Genomic DNA, 16,972 nt, shown 5'->3' with positions numbered 1-16,972 from the left:
GCCACTGAATCATGGTGCCGGTACCTAATTACTAATACTTCGTAGACTGGAAATTGACCACAAGAAGCACATAAATATATGACATTTGACTAAAGCATAATCACTTCACTTTGTATACGATCATATATATACTCTATTATGCGTGGTAATACTTTGGAACAGATTTCTAAAATACATATATGTTTTACAGTTTATGTCCAACAATAAAACATGTTGAGCGATGACTCGTGTGGACGGACTGGAGCTCCGACATCACATAAAATGAAGTTTTTATTCAAAACGACTGATTTCAGGACCAAAGAATAGTCCGAAATTACACATTCGTTGGGTGCGGAAATCAGTCGTTATGGATAAAAACGTCCTTTTTATTAAAATAAAATATGTGTATGTGACGTTGGAGCTTCCTCAGTCCGCATACGCAAATTGTCGCACAACTCCTTCATAAATCGTGGAGTTATCTACTACGGTGTATGCGAGAACCTGTCTGTGGCGAGAACCTGTCTGTGACGAGAGACGGCAATCGTAGCTGGACGCTCAGCCTGAGAGGTTAATGCCTGGCTGTTTATCGAGAGAACATAGCTACAGGGAGTTTATAACACCGGGTTGGAGCTACAGGCACGGTAAGCCACCTAAACTTAGAGACGTTTGATGTCTGTCCTCTACAATTGTACATTTCTGCTTCAAGTTGAGCCTGCTTGTATTTCAGCTATCTAACATTAGCTAGGCTAGCTACGTTCCTCCAACTCAACTGGCTTGAGATCTTTTCTTGAGGTAGCATAGGATCTTGTTTAGCGAACTAGATAGTAGCTAGCTTATTAACTGAGATACCAGATTTAAGTAGTTTAACTAGATACCAAGTGATTGGTTACTACTAGCGAGCTGATACTAACGTTAGCTAGCTACAATATATTTGTTTAAAATGGCTAGCTAACTTTAGCTAACGTTAACTGGTAATGGACCGTGCTATCATCATCAGTAAGTAATGCCAGCAAAAGATGGCGGACACCTAACCAAGCTACGAGCTAGCTATCCGACTGCTGCTATGGCATCGCTAAGTAGTTAGCTAGCTAGCTAACTTAGCTGTGTCTGACCACTCGATTGATTGTTTTTGTCCGTTGTGATCAGTGTGCCCGGTCTAATACACTCCCAAATGATTGCGAGACATGTAATGTTAACTAACTTAGCTAGCTGGTTAGCTAAAATACACGGAATCACCCAATATTACTCATGGTGATTAATGCCAACGTCCTTGCAATTTTACTAAAGATTAGCTAACGTTAGCTAGATAAGTTGGGGATCAACTAACGTTTGCTAATTAGCACCTTTACCATTTCATAAAACGAGTTACACTTGACTTGTAGCTAATAATGTTGTCGGTATTTTGTGTACTCTGGGTAACTTTTCATTGTTATTGCCCTAGAGAACTCCATCTAGGGTTAAAGGAAATAAAGCTAGATAACGTTAGTTCCACGGTTGTTTTGTTGCAACACGAATTGAACTATTGATGTAATGTTATAGCTAACGTTACGTTTAACTCTGGCTAGTGTCCGTGATGATGTGGTTATGCCAATGTGGCCTCGAAATTGCCATGGTACTTTACAGAGACTAACAACTAACCTGTTTGGACACTATTCTGAGAAAATATGATGATTTTCTAATAACATAGACACTTCCCTCATACGCCAATTTTTAGATCCTATAGATTTGTCTGCCTTCATTATTCTCTCAAATGTGTGTCTGTAGCCCTATTGAGGCCTAGGCTATTTGGAGACCAAGCCTGTGACTTGGGAGAGAATGAAACAAATAAGGCCTCCAGTTTTTTTCTAAGTGCTCTTCCACATATATTGGCCTTTTGTGATTGCAGGCCTGAGGGTAGCATCCTCCCATTGACAGTAGTATTGTATGCTTTGGCTGTCAGTGTGAAGGCGTTAGTTACATGATGCTGTCACTTGAGCAGCGCCTTTGGCAGGCTCTGTCCATAATGCTTATTTTGCCTCTGTTTCCCCCTCTGTTGTTGACCTTTCTCAAGGAAACAGCTATGTGTGGGAATTCTTGAGTTGTTGTCTCTTGCACCCGACTGTGTGAGGCTAGTGGCTCATGCCAAGGTAAATAAATGTTGCAAGTGTAAAAAGGCAATGCCCCTGTTTTTGGTAGATAAGTCTGGGTGGGTGTTGTAACGTCAGTTTGTCAATCATTCCTGTGTTTAAAAATATATATTTGTATAAGCTGAATGCAATCAGTGGAAATCTTGATAAAATGGTTCATTGTTTTAGAGTAAAGTCAGTGTTTTGTGCTGGTGTGGTTGTAGGCGTCTAGCTAGCCTAATCTGTCTATTTGAAATGAAGACACCTCTAATGCATAAAGTCTGCCGCTCCTTGTAGGTCAATTACTTTAAATATGAATAAGATTTCAATGCCTTAGGCTTAAGTTTAGGCCTGCACAGTGCATGGAGCGAGGCTACTAGGCCTAGATCAGATATCTATATTCAGCCGCGGGCCAACTTTTTTTTCTTGAGTGGATGGTCGGGGGCCACCTAATTGGAGTACTTGACCAGATTTCCAAAATTAAATTAACTTGAAACTGATTTCCTGGTGTTTTTACAGCCTTATGTCCAACAATGAAAATTCATCAACAACAAAAAAATAAACATATACAGTTCCAGTCATTCCAGGGTTTTTCTTTTCTTTTTACTATTTTCTACCATTGTAGAATAATGAAGACGTCAACTTTTGAATAACAATCATGTAGAAACCAAAAAAAAGTGTTAAACAAATCAAAATATATATTTGAGATTCTTCAAAGTAGCCACCCTTTGCCTTGACAGCTTTGCACACTCTTGGCATTCTCTCAACCAGCTTCATGAGGTAGTCACCTGGAATGCATTTCAATTAACAGGTATGCCTTGTTAATTTGTGGTATTTCTTTCCTTAATGTGTTTGAGCCTATCAGTTGTGTTGTGACATGGTAGGGGTGGTATACAGAAGGTTGCCCTATTTTGTTAAAGACCAAGTCCATATTATGGCAAGTAGAGGTCGGCCGATTAATCGGAATGGCCGATTTAATTAGGGACGATTTCAAGTTTTCGTAATCTGTATTTTTGGCCACCGATTAGCCAATTTTTTAAAAAAAATTTAAAATTATTTTGTAAATTATTTTTGAAAAACTTTTGTTTTTTTTACACCTTTTATTTAACTAGGCAAGTCAGATTAAGAACACATTCTTATTTTTAATGACGGCGTAGGAACAGGGGTTAACTCCCTTGTTCAGTGGGGATTCGTTTTTGCAACCTTCCGGTTACTAGTCCAACGCTCTAACCACCTGCCTTACTTTGCACTCCACGAGGAGCCTGCATGGCAGGTTGACTACCTGTTACGCGAGGGCAGCAAGAAGCCAAGGTAAGTTGCTAGCTAGCATTAAACTTATAAAAATCAATCAAGCTTCACATAATCACTAGTTAACTACACATGGTTGATGATATTACTAGTTTATCTAACGTGTCCTGCGTTGCATATAATCGATGCGGTGCCTGTTAATTTCTCATCGAATCACAGCCCACTTTGACAAACGGTGATTTAACAAGCGCATTTGCGAAAAAAGCACTGTCGTTGCACCAATGTACCTAATCATAAACATCAATGCCTTTCTTAAAATCAATACACAAGTATATATTTTTAAACCTGCATATTTAGTTACTATTGCCTGCAAACATGAAATTGTCACTGCTCTTGCGTTCATTGCCTGGCTCGTTGTGAACTAATTTGCCAGAATTTTACGCAATTGTGACATAACATTGAAGGTTGTGCAATGTAACAGGAATATTTAGACTTAGGGATGCCACCCGTTAGATAAAATACGGACCGGTTCCGTATTTCACTGAAAGAAAAACAAATTTTTTTTTTGAGATGATAGTTTCCGGATTCGACCATACTAATGACCTAAGGCTCGTATTTCTGTGTGTTTATTATATTGTAATTACGTCTATGATTTGATAGCGCAGTCTGACTGAGCGGTGGTAGGCACCAGCAGGCTCGTAAGCATTCATTCAAACAGCACTTTACTGCGTTTTGCCAGCAGCCCTTTGCAATGCATTGCGCTGTTTATGACTTCAAGCCAGTCAACTCCCAAGATTAGGCTGGTGTAACCGATGTGAAATGGCTAGCTAGTTAGCGGGTGCGCGCTAATAGCGTTTCAAACGTCACTCACTCTGAGACTTGGAGTAGTTTTCCCCCTTGCTCTGCATGGGTAACGCTGCTTCGAGGGTGGCTGTTATTGATGTGTTCCTGGTTTGAGCCCTGGTAAGAGCGAGGAGAGGGACGGAAGCTATACTGTTACACTGGCAATACTAAAGTGCCTATAAGAACATCCAATAGTCAAAGGTATATGAAATACAAATGTTATAGAGAAATAGTCCTATAATAACCTCAACCTAAAACTTCTAAACGTGAGTCTTCAATATTCCCAAATAAAAGGAACCACCAGCTTTCATATGTTCTGAGCAAGGCACTTAAACGTTAGCTTTCTTACATGGCACATATTGCACTTTTACTTTCTTCTCCAACACTTTGTTTTTGCATTATTTTAAACCAAATTGAACGTTTCATTATTTATTTGAGGCTAAATAGATTTTATTAATGTATTATATTAGGTTAAAATAAGTGTTCATTCAGTATTGTTGTAATTGTCATTATTACAAATATTTTTAAAAAATCCGCAGATTTAATCGGTACCGGATTTTTTTGGGTCCTCCAATAATCGGTATCGGCGTTGAAAAATCATAATCGGTCAACCTCTAATGGCAAGAACAGCTCAAATAAGAAAAGAGAAACGACAGTCCATTACTTTAAGACATGAAGGTCAGTCAATCTGGAAAATTTCTTGAACTTTGTGGAGTTGCAAAAACCATCAAGTGCAATGATGAAACTGGCTCTCTTGATGACCGCCACAGGAAAGGAAGAACCAGAGTTACCTCTGCTGCAGAGGATACACTCATTGGAGTTATCAGCCTCAGAAATTGCATCCCAAATAAATGTCTCTTACTTGAACTCTGAAACATCTCAACATCAACTGTTCAGAGGAGGCTGTGTGATTCAGGCCTTCATGTTCGAATTGCTGCAAAAAAAACACTTCTAAAGGACGCCAATAAGAAGAGACTTGCTTGAGCCAGGAAACATGAGCAATGGACATTAGACCGGTGGAAATCTGTCCTTTGGTCTGAGTCCAAATTCCAACCATCTTGTTTTTTTGAGACGCAGAGTAGGTGAACGGATGATATCCGCATGTGTGGTTCCCACTGTGAAGCATGGAGGAGGTGTGAGGGTGCTTTGCTGGTGACACTGTTGGTGATATATTTAAAATTCAAGGCACACTTAACCAGCATGGCTACCACAGCATTCTGCTGTGATACGCCATCCCATATGATTTGCGCTTGGTGGGACTATCATTTGTTTTTCAACAAGACAATGACCCAACATACCTTCAGGCTGTGTAAGGGCTATTTGACCAAGGAGAGGGATGGAGTGCTGCATCAGATGGCTTGGCCTCCACAATCACTCGACTTCAACCCAATTGAGATGGTTTGGGATGAGTTGGACAGCAGAGGGAAGGAAAAAGCAGCCAACAAATGCTCAGCATATGTGGGAACTCCTTAAAGACTGCTGGAAAAGCATTCCAGGTGAAGCTGGTTGAGTGCCAAGAGTGTTCAAAGCTGTCATCAAGGCTAAGAGTGGCTACTTTGAAGAATCTCAAAATATATTTAGAATTGTTTAACACTTTTTTTTTTGGGGTTACATGATTCCAGATGTGTTATTTCATAGTTGTGATGTCTTCACTATTCTACAATGTAAAAAAAGAAAAACCCTTGCATGAGTAGTTGTCCAAACTTTTGACTGGTACTGTATATATGTTTTGCTCAGTTCTTGAGGGGCCAAATGAAACCATGGGCCAGTTGGAGAACCCTGGTCTCGATGCTAGGATTATGACTGCTTGTTTTTGCCTTTCAAAGTGTGGCAGGGGTGTGTGCTGGAAGAGGTCTACCGAATGATGGTCAGAATATATGTCAGGAAACGCCCCTCTCTTAATGGTCTTCCAGCCTGACTTGTGGTTACTGGTGTGTGTATCAGCTGTTTGTCGTGGCCTGTTAGCGCGATGGAGGAAGTAGATGCCTTAGCACTATGTTCACAGCATCGCAAGCAAGTCCACTGTGTATGTAAACTGTCACACGTGTGTGTGTGTGTGTGTGTGTGTGTGTGTGTGTGTGAAGTAAAAGATACATGTGTTCATCCGAGTACAGACGATTGTGCTCTGAGGTTGTCAGATCCCGCTGGAGAAAGTTCAGAACACATTCTTCAAGACATACACGCTACAGGTCGACCGATTTTAATCGGCAGGGTCGTTTTCATAAGAATCGGTAATCGGCAGTTTTGGAAGTCGATTACATTGCGTTCCTCGAGGAAACTGCGTAGCCTGTTACGCGAGTGCAGCCTCAAAAGGACCTTGTGGTTGCAAGGAGCCAAGTTAAGTTGCTGCTAGCATTAAATTTAACTTATAAAAAATACAATCAATCTTCACAATCACTAGTTAACTACACATGGTTGATGATATTACTAGGTTAACTAGCTTGTCCTGTGTTGCATATAATCAATGCAGTGCCTGTTAATTTATTATTGAATCACAGCCTACTTCGCCAAAGGGGTGATGTTTTAACCAAAGTGCATTCGCGATAAAAGCAGTCGTTGCACGACTGTACCTAACCATAAGCATCAATGCCGTTCTTAAAATCAATACACAGATATATTTTTTAAACCTTCATATGTAGTTAAAAGAAATTCATGTTAGCAGGTAATATTAACTAGGGAAATTGTGTCACTTCTCTTGCGTTTATTGCATGCAGAGTCAGGGTATATGCAACAGTTTGGGCTAGCTCGCTGCGAACTGTTGAAAGGCCATTTATTCCTAACAAAGACCGTAATTCATTTGCCAGAATTTGACATATTATGACATAACATTGAAGGTTGTGCAATGTAAAAGCAAGATTTAGGGTTTCCACCCGTTCGATTAAAATACGGAACGGTATTTATTCCACTTATTCCACTGAAAGAATAAATGTTTTGTTTTCGAAATGATAGTTTCTGGATTTGACCATATTAATGACCAAAAGCTCGTATTTCTGTGTTTATTATAATTAAGTCTGATTTGATAGAGCAGTCTGAGCGGTGGTAGGTAGCAGCAGGCTTGTATGCATTCATTCAAACTTTACTGCGTTTGCCAGCAGCTCTTAGCAATGCTTGATTCACGCAGCGCTGTTTGACTTCAAGCCTATCAACTCCTGAGATTAGGCTAGCAATACTAAAGTGCCTATTAGAACATCCAATAGTCAAAGGTATATGAAATACAAATGGTATAGCGAGAAATAGTCGCCGTGTCATAATTCCTATAACTACAACCTAAAACTTCTTAACTGGGAATATTGAACCACCAGTTTTCATATGTTCTGAGCAAGGAACATAAACATTAGCTTTTTTTACATGGCACATATTGCACTTTTACTTCTCCAACACTGTTTTTGCATTATTTAAACCAAATTGAGCATGTTTCATTATTTGAGATTAAATGGATTTTATTTGTTTTATATTAAGTAAAAAATTTAGGTGAATGCATCAATTTGTAAGTCGCTCTGGATAAGAGCGTCTGCTAAATGACTTAAATGTAAATGTAAATAAGTGTGTATTGTTGTCATTAGTCTGGCCGTTTTTTTTTTTTTTTTTTGGTCCTCCAATAATCAGTATCGGCGTTGAGAAATCATAATCGATCAACCTCTAATACACACACAGTAAGTCATAACTGTTTTGAAAGCCAATCCATACGCTATGGAAAGGTTCATGTAAGGTCACACACACTGTAACATCCATGGCGCTGGTAATGGAGAAGTACAAAATAGTTCAAGTAATTATTGGAACTGACAGTTTTAACTACTTTACAGATATGAAACAGACAATTTATAATATCAGTACAGAGTATGATATTCTGAGTTTGCTACATAGCCAACTTTGTAAGAGCTTTTAAAAATAGGTTATATTCTACAGAAAATTCCATGTCGTACAGTAAGGCATTGTTGGCAGAATAGATGGATGCAGCTCAATGGATGATTAATATAATTGACCAACACATTTCTTGTTATTCCAACAAATATTGCTATCAGGTTGTGAACCACAGCTGGTCTGATACATTGTTTGCTGCCGACAGTCATTCAGGATGCACTGTTTCAGAAGTAAGGGAAAAAAGACTAATGTAACTACAGCTGGGAATGTCAACACAATTAAACAAGCAGGGACAATGATCACAAATTAGCCCTGTTATGACTAAGTTATCGTGTCTATTCATGTAGCTACATATTTAGTGAGATAAAAACAGAGCATAACGCTAGCTAGCTGCTGGGAGGATTTCATGTCATTGGATGAGTTGCTGACTTTTCCACCCATATTGTTTTTTGGTGGCTACAGCTAGAGATACAGGTCATTTGGTTAGCTAGCAAGAAATGTGAATCACTTTGTTAGCTAGCTATGCTTAACTTGAACAACTGTTATCCACACTTAGAATATCTCTTAGTTGTCAATTTATATTTGGCATCAATCAAACGGGCAGGCATGTTCCCATTCAGTTGTCAAAACGTGGGTTGGGACAAGAAGGCAAGCTGCAGATGGGCGAGCAGGCTACTATTCCTCATCGTTTATCAGTGCAATTTTGACAGCAAGATGACATTTTGAGAGGGTTTATCTACTGTTCCCTTGTTAGATTTGAGGTAATTTTGCTCTGGCTAACATTCGTTGTTGATGCGCAAAGGCAACTGAGGGAGAGAGCCTACCTATTCATGGTTGTTTGGGCAATGGGATTGCAAAGTTCCCAAATGTAAAAGGACTCCCTTGGGATTTACATATTTGCAGAAATCCATTCAGGTGTGTTTTGTGGCATTTTGGTGAATGTTTTCTAATGATCAAAAGTCATGATGTTACTTCCTGTAAAAACACAGTCCAGTTCAAAATGAAGGATGGCAGGCCTGTGTGGCAAATGGCTTATTTGTATGTAGGCCTACTGGAGCCTACAAACACCAGTTTGTGTAGAGTCTGGTCCTGGACAAGACAGAAGTTTTATTTCCTGAAGTGTCTATTAGTTGTCCAAACGCACGGCGGCTTTCCCAATCTATATTGCTATAGAATTAAAATAAGAACTTGAAAATGACCATAAGTGCTCCTTTGTCAGAAAATGTAAAAAAGAAAATGTTCTTTTCTTCCTGAGGTTGTGTGTGTGTGTGTGTGTGTGTGTGTGTGTATGTATGTATGTATGTATGTATGTATATAAATATATATATATATATTTATTTTGCTAAAACACTCAGTTCCACTTTAAATGGCAGCTGTAGACTTTATAGTGGATGTTATTACTCACTCATTGTATGTGTGTTGTTTTCCCAAGCAGCTGTACAGAGATGTGGGCGTGTCTGTCTAAATATTTAAAAAAATACCAACACATACTTTTTATGTGATTTTTGGGTTCCAATTCCAACCATGCTTTTTACTTGTTTACACCAGGGATAGTGTTTTCACGATAGCAGAATTTTGACTTTGATTCCAAAACAATACAACTGCAAAAAAAGGCATATTAGCCAAAGTCACAGAATGGAACTGGATCCAGACGGCGCTCTTGAGTTCAATATAATTTATAATAGAATGTTTGATTTTTGGATGTATGCATTAATTAATCAATTATACAATTCATTTGACTTTGGTGAACTGACTAACTACATAAAGGTAATTTATTTGAATGGTAAATCTGTAGTCTATTGATAAACTGGGTAAATCAAGTACAGGTGACTGCCTATTCAATAGGAGAGTGCACATTCATTGCGTTACTGAGCTTGTTTTGGCTGATTTCATGGGGCTACAGATGATAAACAATCGGTCTTCCATTTGGGATTTATTGTCCTGATCAACATTTGTGTAGAAGAAGCAACCACGTTTTTTTATAAGTGTGCACTGTCTCTTTTTAAGACCCATGACCTCGTTCAGTCAGCTCCAGCAAAGATGATATTGATGGGGAGCGATGTGAGGCGGGGAGAGGAATTGAATGAATACATTTTTTGGTGGCAATCTTTGAAATCAGCAATATTTTGCGTTATGGTTTGAATATCACAAAGTACTAGGGTAGTTAATTAATGTTAGGTTCAGCTGTAAGCTAGCAAGGAAAGTTAGCCTACAAAGCTGAATGCTACCAGTATCGTATTGTGCAGTGTGCTAGCCTGTAATGGACATTGTTTTGTGAACAGTAAATGAATCAACATTTCTACATGCCGTGTTGCATTATTCGAGTGTGTTAACTTCTGTGCAGCGTAAGTTGTGATGCAACCAGACTCCCAGTGGGTGCAGTGGTTCCTCAGGACAGGCTAGACTGGAGCTAGCAGTGAGGAAGTGGAGCAGGCACGGTGCTCTCGCACTATAAAGGAGACATCGGCTGCGCTGCTAGACTTGATCCTGTGTCGATGCCGTGTGACACATTTGACAGAAGTACAGAAAGTTCTAGTATCGGAAAAGTACTAAAGTTTTGGTATACCGTGCAACACTACAAGAGTATTGAGCACATAGTAAAAGGAAGACTGTCTGTGTAGCCTAGTTCTAGCCTAGGCCTATATGGTAGCACTGGAAAGCTTCTCACACGCACTATGAATACCAAATATCACACAACCCTTGCCTGACTGACTGGCCCTTAGTCAGGCTTTGTCAACCAGCCTAAATGACTAAACACACACACCTCATCCTCTCGCTCTGTCTGTCCTTAGTTTTCCCTCTGTTTCCCTGTCACCTAAGGACAAGATAAATAACGAACTGTACGAGGCTATAAACTAGCAGGAAACCTTGCACCCGCAAGCTGCTTTTCTTATTGCCAGCGATTTTTAATTCTGCGTCTTTAAGACACGTGATGCCCAACTTCCATCTACACGTCTCCCTCGCCACTAAGGGCAATAAAGTCCTAGACTGTTGTTACTCTACCCAGAATCAAGCATACAAGGCCCACCCTCGTCCCCCATTCGGCAAATCAGATCATGACTCCATATTCCTGCTTCCTGTATACAAGCAGAAGCTCAAACAAGAAGTACTTGTGACTTGCTCAGTTGCGAAATGGTCCTCAGAAATTATGCTACAGGACTGCTTTGCTAATGCTGACTGGAACATGTCCCAGACTCCGCCAATAGCATCAACGAGCTAACCACCTCCGTCACCGGCTCCGTTAGGAAATGGTTCAGTGACAGTTTGCTGTTTTCCCAATCAAAAGCCCTTTATTAACAGAGGTCGGTGTTCAGTGAAAGGACAGGGCTACCGCACACAGCAGGGCTATCGCAGCTAAGGCTGAGGAAAGGAACAAGTACAAGAAGTCCCGCTACGACCTCCGCAGAGCCATTTAACAAGAAAAATAACCATATAGGAACAATGGGGCCCTATGAAATCAATTTTTTTATTATTCCTTTTTTAGAGTTATTTTTATTTTTCTGAACTTTGTTTTCTGATTTAAGCACATTTTATCATAAAGTGTCTAGTGTGAATGAATAAAACAACAATTTAATAAGATAAATGTAAAATTTGTAATGATGCAACACATTGCACTATTTTTTTTTTTATCAAGGCAAGTGCTTCAACACAGAGTTCTACTGAGTGTTTCATTATAAGAAGGCAACAATGCAATTGGGAAAAACCTAGTTATACTTGTGTTACAACTTTGCATTCATAGTTTGTTTTGTAAAATGAAGTGTTTCACAAGTGTATCATTATAAATAAAATAAAGATTCATGCAATAGGCAAAACCTATGGAACTACCTTATGAGCGCCTATGTCTGTCCATTGTAAGTTTTCCATCTATCACAGACATCTCCATTTGAAGTACATGATTGTCAGCTTCTTTGTGTTGAGCTCGGTGAGTACCTCTCGCTTGCCTGTGAGTAGAGTCTTGTATTTGCTGAAACTCCTCTGTCGACTGGGAAGTAGATGTAGGGCACTGCCACTTCTGCAACTCTTGGGAATCTCGCACTCAGGCCCCTCCAGTAATCAGCAAGCTCCAAAACAGGTGAGGGCTTCCTGGACACACAGTGCTGGTAGGCAATCCATTCTTCACTGAGCTCTGTTGATGGGGTTCAGGTGTGTGTGTGTGTGTGTGTGGGCTTCAATCTGCTTTTCCATGGCTGGAGCCTGCCTAGGGTTGAACACCCTAGCCAGCCTGTAGACCTCTGGCTGGATGTGTCCCAGTGCTTTGACAATTTTGAAGTCCAAGTGGAATGCATCATGGAGATGGTCAAGCACCTCCCTTCTCTCTCCAATCGCCATCTTTCTCAATAGCTCATCTGTCTTGGCACTATACCCGCATGTTTTTGCTGTTCCATTCACTAGGTAAGAGCACAGATCTTCCATGACATTGTATGCAGACATTGCTGTGGGACGGTGGGTTCCTTTCAGGATTGACAGAGCTGTCATCAGTTTGGAGCAGCCCTCCAAGATTGGTATCATGACAGTGATGGCCTGCACCTTCTCTGTTTCCAGCTGGCTGAGGATGTTTGACTGCTTGGGATGGTGGCTTTTCTGCCAACAAAAACTCTGTACAGATGAACATGCTCTGCATTGTACTTCACTGCCTCAAACCAGCTATTGATGGAATAGCTGGTTCTAAGGGGATGTCAGACTCGGCGCACACAGCCACAAAGTCCTGAATAAATTCTCATCTTGAATTTGCTGATGCGCTTGCACTAGTAATGGTTGTTTGACGAGGCATGCTCTGGCTGACACGGTGCTTTTCCTTGTTTTTCACATGGGATTTAGACTAAGTGGTAATCACACATTTTTACTTGTCTAATCAATAGTAAGTTGACAGAATTTGCAAAACAGCTTATCGCCTGACTCATAATAGTCCTTTTGGGTATTGCTCTGAATTTAGGGTTGAAATTGTACTTAAAAAAAAAAAAAATGTTTCTCAAAGTATATGCTTAGTTGTTAGGTGACATAAGGGTCCCCCCATCTCAAAACACCCCAATCGAAAACATATTTATTTCTTTAGGCCTACTAGGTTACTACAATTAGGCATATATTTTAAAAATCGATTTCAGCCAATTATGGAAAATGCTGCATATTCCACGTTTTAGTTGATTCCATTTTTATGACCAAATTCTGTGATTCAGTGTGCATTTTATGCATCGTGGAAATCATAGGGCCCTAGAACAAGGTGGAATCCTATTGCACAGGCCCTGCCGCATGTGGTAGGGCCATTACGGATTACAAAGGAACACCCAGCCGTGATCTGCGCAACCATGCCTCTACCAGACTAACTCAATGCATTTTATGCACACCTCAACAAAAACAATGCCGTGCGTGAGGGCTCCCACTGACAGAGGACTGGCTGATCTCGCTCTCCTTGGCCGATGTAAGCTTTTTTTTAATCAGGTCAACAATCGCAAGGTTTGCGGGGCCAGACGGTATTCCAGGGCGTGTTCCTAGAGCATCTGCTGGACAACAGGCATGTTCACTGTAATTTTCAACTTCTCCTTATCCCGGTCTGTAATCCCCATATGTCCCAAGCTGACCACCAATCAGTCCTGTTCCCAAGAACTAAGGCTACATGCCACAATGACTGCTGCCCTGTAGCACTCAACTGGAAGCATGAAGTGCTTTGAAAGGCTGCTAATGGCACACATCCATCATCCCAGACACCCTAGACCCACTCCAATTTGCATACTGCCCCAACAGATCCATAGATGACGCAATCTCAATTGCACTCCACACTGCCCTCATCCACCTAGATAAGAGGAATACCTATGTGAGATTACTGTTAATTGACTATAGACCAGCATTCAACACACAGTCCCCCTCAAGCTCATCACTAAACTTAGGACCCTGGGACTGAACACCTCCGTCTGAAACTGGATCCTAGACTTCCTTACGTTCCGACCCCAGGTGGTGAGGGTAAGTAACGTCAGCACAGGGACGCTGACCCTCAACACGGGGGGCCCACAGGGCTGTGTTCTTAATCCCCTCCCGTACTCCCTGTTCACCCATGACTGTGTGGCTACGCACAACTCCGACACCAAGTTAGCGGACGACAGCTGCACCATTGAGAGCATCTTAACTGGCTGCATCATTGCTTGGTTTGGCAACTGCACCTCCTTTGATCGCATGGCGCTAAAGAGGGTGGTCCAGACAGCCCATTACATCACTGGGGGTGAGCTCCCTGCCATCCGGGACCACTATCAGGCGGTGTGAAAGGAAGGCCTGGCAAATGCAGTATGCCAACACATTTCATCTGCATGAGTCTCCTGTTCTGTCCAAATTAGGTCCATCTGCTTTACAATGCCAACACAAAGGTCCAGTTTGTCTCCATATTTGAAATGTGATATGTAGGCTAGAAAGAGGAAGAAAGGAATAATCAAGCCACTGACTGTCACCCTCAAACATATTGATAGCTTGCAAATTTCTTGTGGACAGACGCACGTAACATAAATGGTTGTGGTCAATAAACTTAGGGATGCGGTGACTAATGAACTTTTTTCCCGGTACGCTGATGATCTTTCGTCACTAGCAATATGGTTTCCATCCAATTGGTGACAGATTTTAATGTGGAAATTCTCAAATCTGCAGAGACGTTTCCATCAAATGGACTTATTGCGGCTGAAAGGGTGTGTGATGGGGGGGGGGGGAAATCAATAGTTCAATATCGGGATATTATTACTGACTATCGTATCACTTTTGTCAATATCGCAATATAATTGTTTTGGCTGTACCTGCACCAAAACTTTTGTATTTCCTTCATAGCTTGTTCTCCAGCTTTTTATATAGGGAGCCAATTAGACTTTTTTTTTTATTTGCATGACTGATCAAAACTCGTTTTCTCATGGCTCTCGTCCCTCTGCGTCAGAGTTATGGTGAGCAATATATTTGAAACATCAAATCGCAATAAATCACTATCAAATCGCAATAAATCACTATCAAATCGCAGTACATATGGTATCAGCTCGTAAGTAGCGTGATGGTATTGTGAGGTCCCTGGCAGTGTACCTGCCCTATTAGTGCTCATAATTATTACATTTTTTAAAAATTACAGTTAAATTCCCATGTACCAAATAAAAAAAATAAGTTCAATGGGGTTAAACTCTTTTGATTGTTTTGTCACAACTGTTGTTTATAGAGCAAATTTGCCCATTCTAGTCTTGGCACGTGCCCACCCCCCAAAACAAAATCCATTTTCCTTAGGGTCCCCAAAATGTTAGGGTTGGCTCTGACCGCATGTGTGGGTATGGATGCCAGCACAGAGACCTGCGATCCATGTTTTATTTATTTATATATATATATATATATAATATATATGGCGCTTCCACTGCCATTCTCGCATAATTAATTTTGCAAATATAAAGATCCCACCATGGCAAACTTTTTTTTTTTTTTTTTTTTTTTTTTTTTTTTTTTTCCATGCATCAGTTGAGTAAATGATTTGTCAGTTCATTTTTGCGGACCTCACGATCAATCCAATTTCTATGTGCCAGGAGTTTCTCCCGGTCTTTCTGTATTGGCTAACTAAGGCCAAGTTTTCCACGTTAGTCCACCAGTCTCTGCGCATTTTGGGGGGGTGTGTGTCTGGGAATGAGATTACCTGTGCTCTTGCCCTCCAACCCCAGACAGACTTCCAGGGCTGATGGGATTATAAACTGCTCCCTGGCCTGTCTGGCTGGCAGTATCCCTTTTTCATTAGTCAACCTTCTTAATTAGAGACTGATGGCAGCTTACTGTTGGTCTCTGCTCTGCCCCAGTCCTATGTCTGTCACTCTACTCCTATTCTGTCTTTGTCTCTACTCCTAGTCTGAGATGCCAGAGAACTTTTGAGGAGATATTGCTATAGGTCTCTGTGCTGTGCTAGCGGATTAACTCTTTCTATCCACTGAGGAAAAAATGAAATTTCCTTTGCAATCTGCACCTTTAGGATGGACAGCTATGATGCAGCCTGTTCATTCAGCTCCAGACCGACTGAGCACTTCTGTCTTTGAGGCACGACATCACTGTAATGGTCATGACACTTTTGCTGACCATAATTGGCTAGCCAAATGACCGCGGTCACCTTAACTGTTTGAAAGCAATATTTGACGCACATTTTCTCCTCCACTTCTGACGCATGTGCTGCCATAGAAGTATAATTGGCTTCTCCATTTAAGTTAATGATGGCGTAATGTGTGGACTGGCGGACATTGCGAGTGTACCCATAGGAGCAAAGCGGGAAGTAAACGCGTTTATTTTTTACGGTTATTTCACTTTTCATGACGGTCTTCATCCATAACCATCGGTTATACAGTAATTGTGTCAGCCCTAGATGTCACGCTGGTTCACCTTTGAGGTTATGCCAGCTATCTGTTCCCCTGTCATGTTACAGCTGGAGGCATAATGAGCGGAGTGGTGCTGCGAGTCGCTTGGTTGTTCGTTCAGCTGGACAGAGGTTGTTAATCTCAGACATTGGTTGGTTTCCATGCCAGACGCACTCCGTAATGCTGTGTCATTGGTTCTGATGCCAACATCCCCACTCTCCCCTGTACTTCCCTTCCCACATCCTCCCCTACTCTCCTATCCTCCTCTGGTTGGGCTGCTCTGTGTCTCCAGACGGAGGGGATCAGGGAAAGGTTTTATCCTGCCTGCCGGTAGTCTCTGTGCCACTCGGCTGAGCTGGAGCTAATGCAAGGCAGACGCATACCGTCCGTCCCCCTATGCCAGCCAGACGGGTACAGGAGAGCAGTGGAGTGAGATGTGAAGGAGAGGACAGGAGATAAAAGGTGAGTAAAGGACTGAGGTGTTTTGCAGAGGAGAGGATTGATAGAAGTGCCGTGTAGAAGTGAGGAAGGGGACGAGTGCAGTGTGTCGGAGTAGGGTGAAGTGCCCTTCAAGGTCTTCTGGATTCTGCACCCTCT

At 41.2% G+C, this 16,972-nt stretch overlaps 1 protein-coding gene across 4 annotated transcripts in view; it reads left to right on the top strand.

The window, feature by feature from the left end:
• Positions 1 to 469: 469 nt before the first annotated feature.
• Positions 470 to 16,972, top strand: part of wwp1 (WW domain containing E3 ubiquitin protein ligase 1) — a 62,299-nt gene continuing 45,796 nt past the window's right edge. For 3 of the 4 annotated variants that reach the window (XM_029699023.1, XM_029699013.1, XM_029698997.1), the window contains exon 1: positions 470 to 620. The gene's annotated coding sequence lies outside the window, so the exon portion shown is untranslated. Of the gene's footprint in view, positions 621 to 16,667; positions 16,838 to 16,972 lie in introns of all 4 variants that reach the window. The other variant, XM_029699004.1, reaches the window with a different exon arrangement.

The sequence above is a fragment of the Salmo trutta genome, chromosome 2 (assembly GCF_901001165.1).
Source record: "Salmo trutta chromosome 2, fSalTru1.1, whole genome shotgun sequence".
Classification (NCBI taxonomy): Eukaryota; Metazoa; Chordata; class Actinopteri; order Salmoniformes; family Salmonidae; genus Salmo; species Salmo trutta.
The sequence above is the reverse complement of the archived record's forward strand: the minus strand, read 5'-3'. Positions and strand labels throughout refer to the sequence as shown.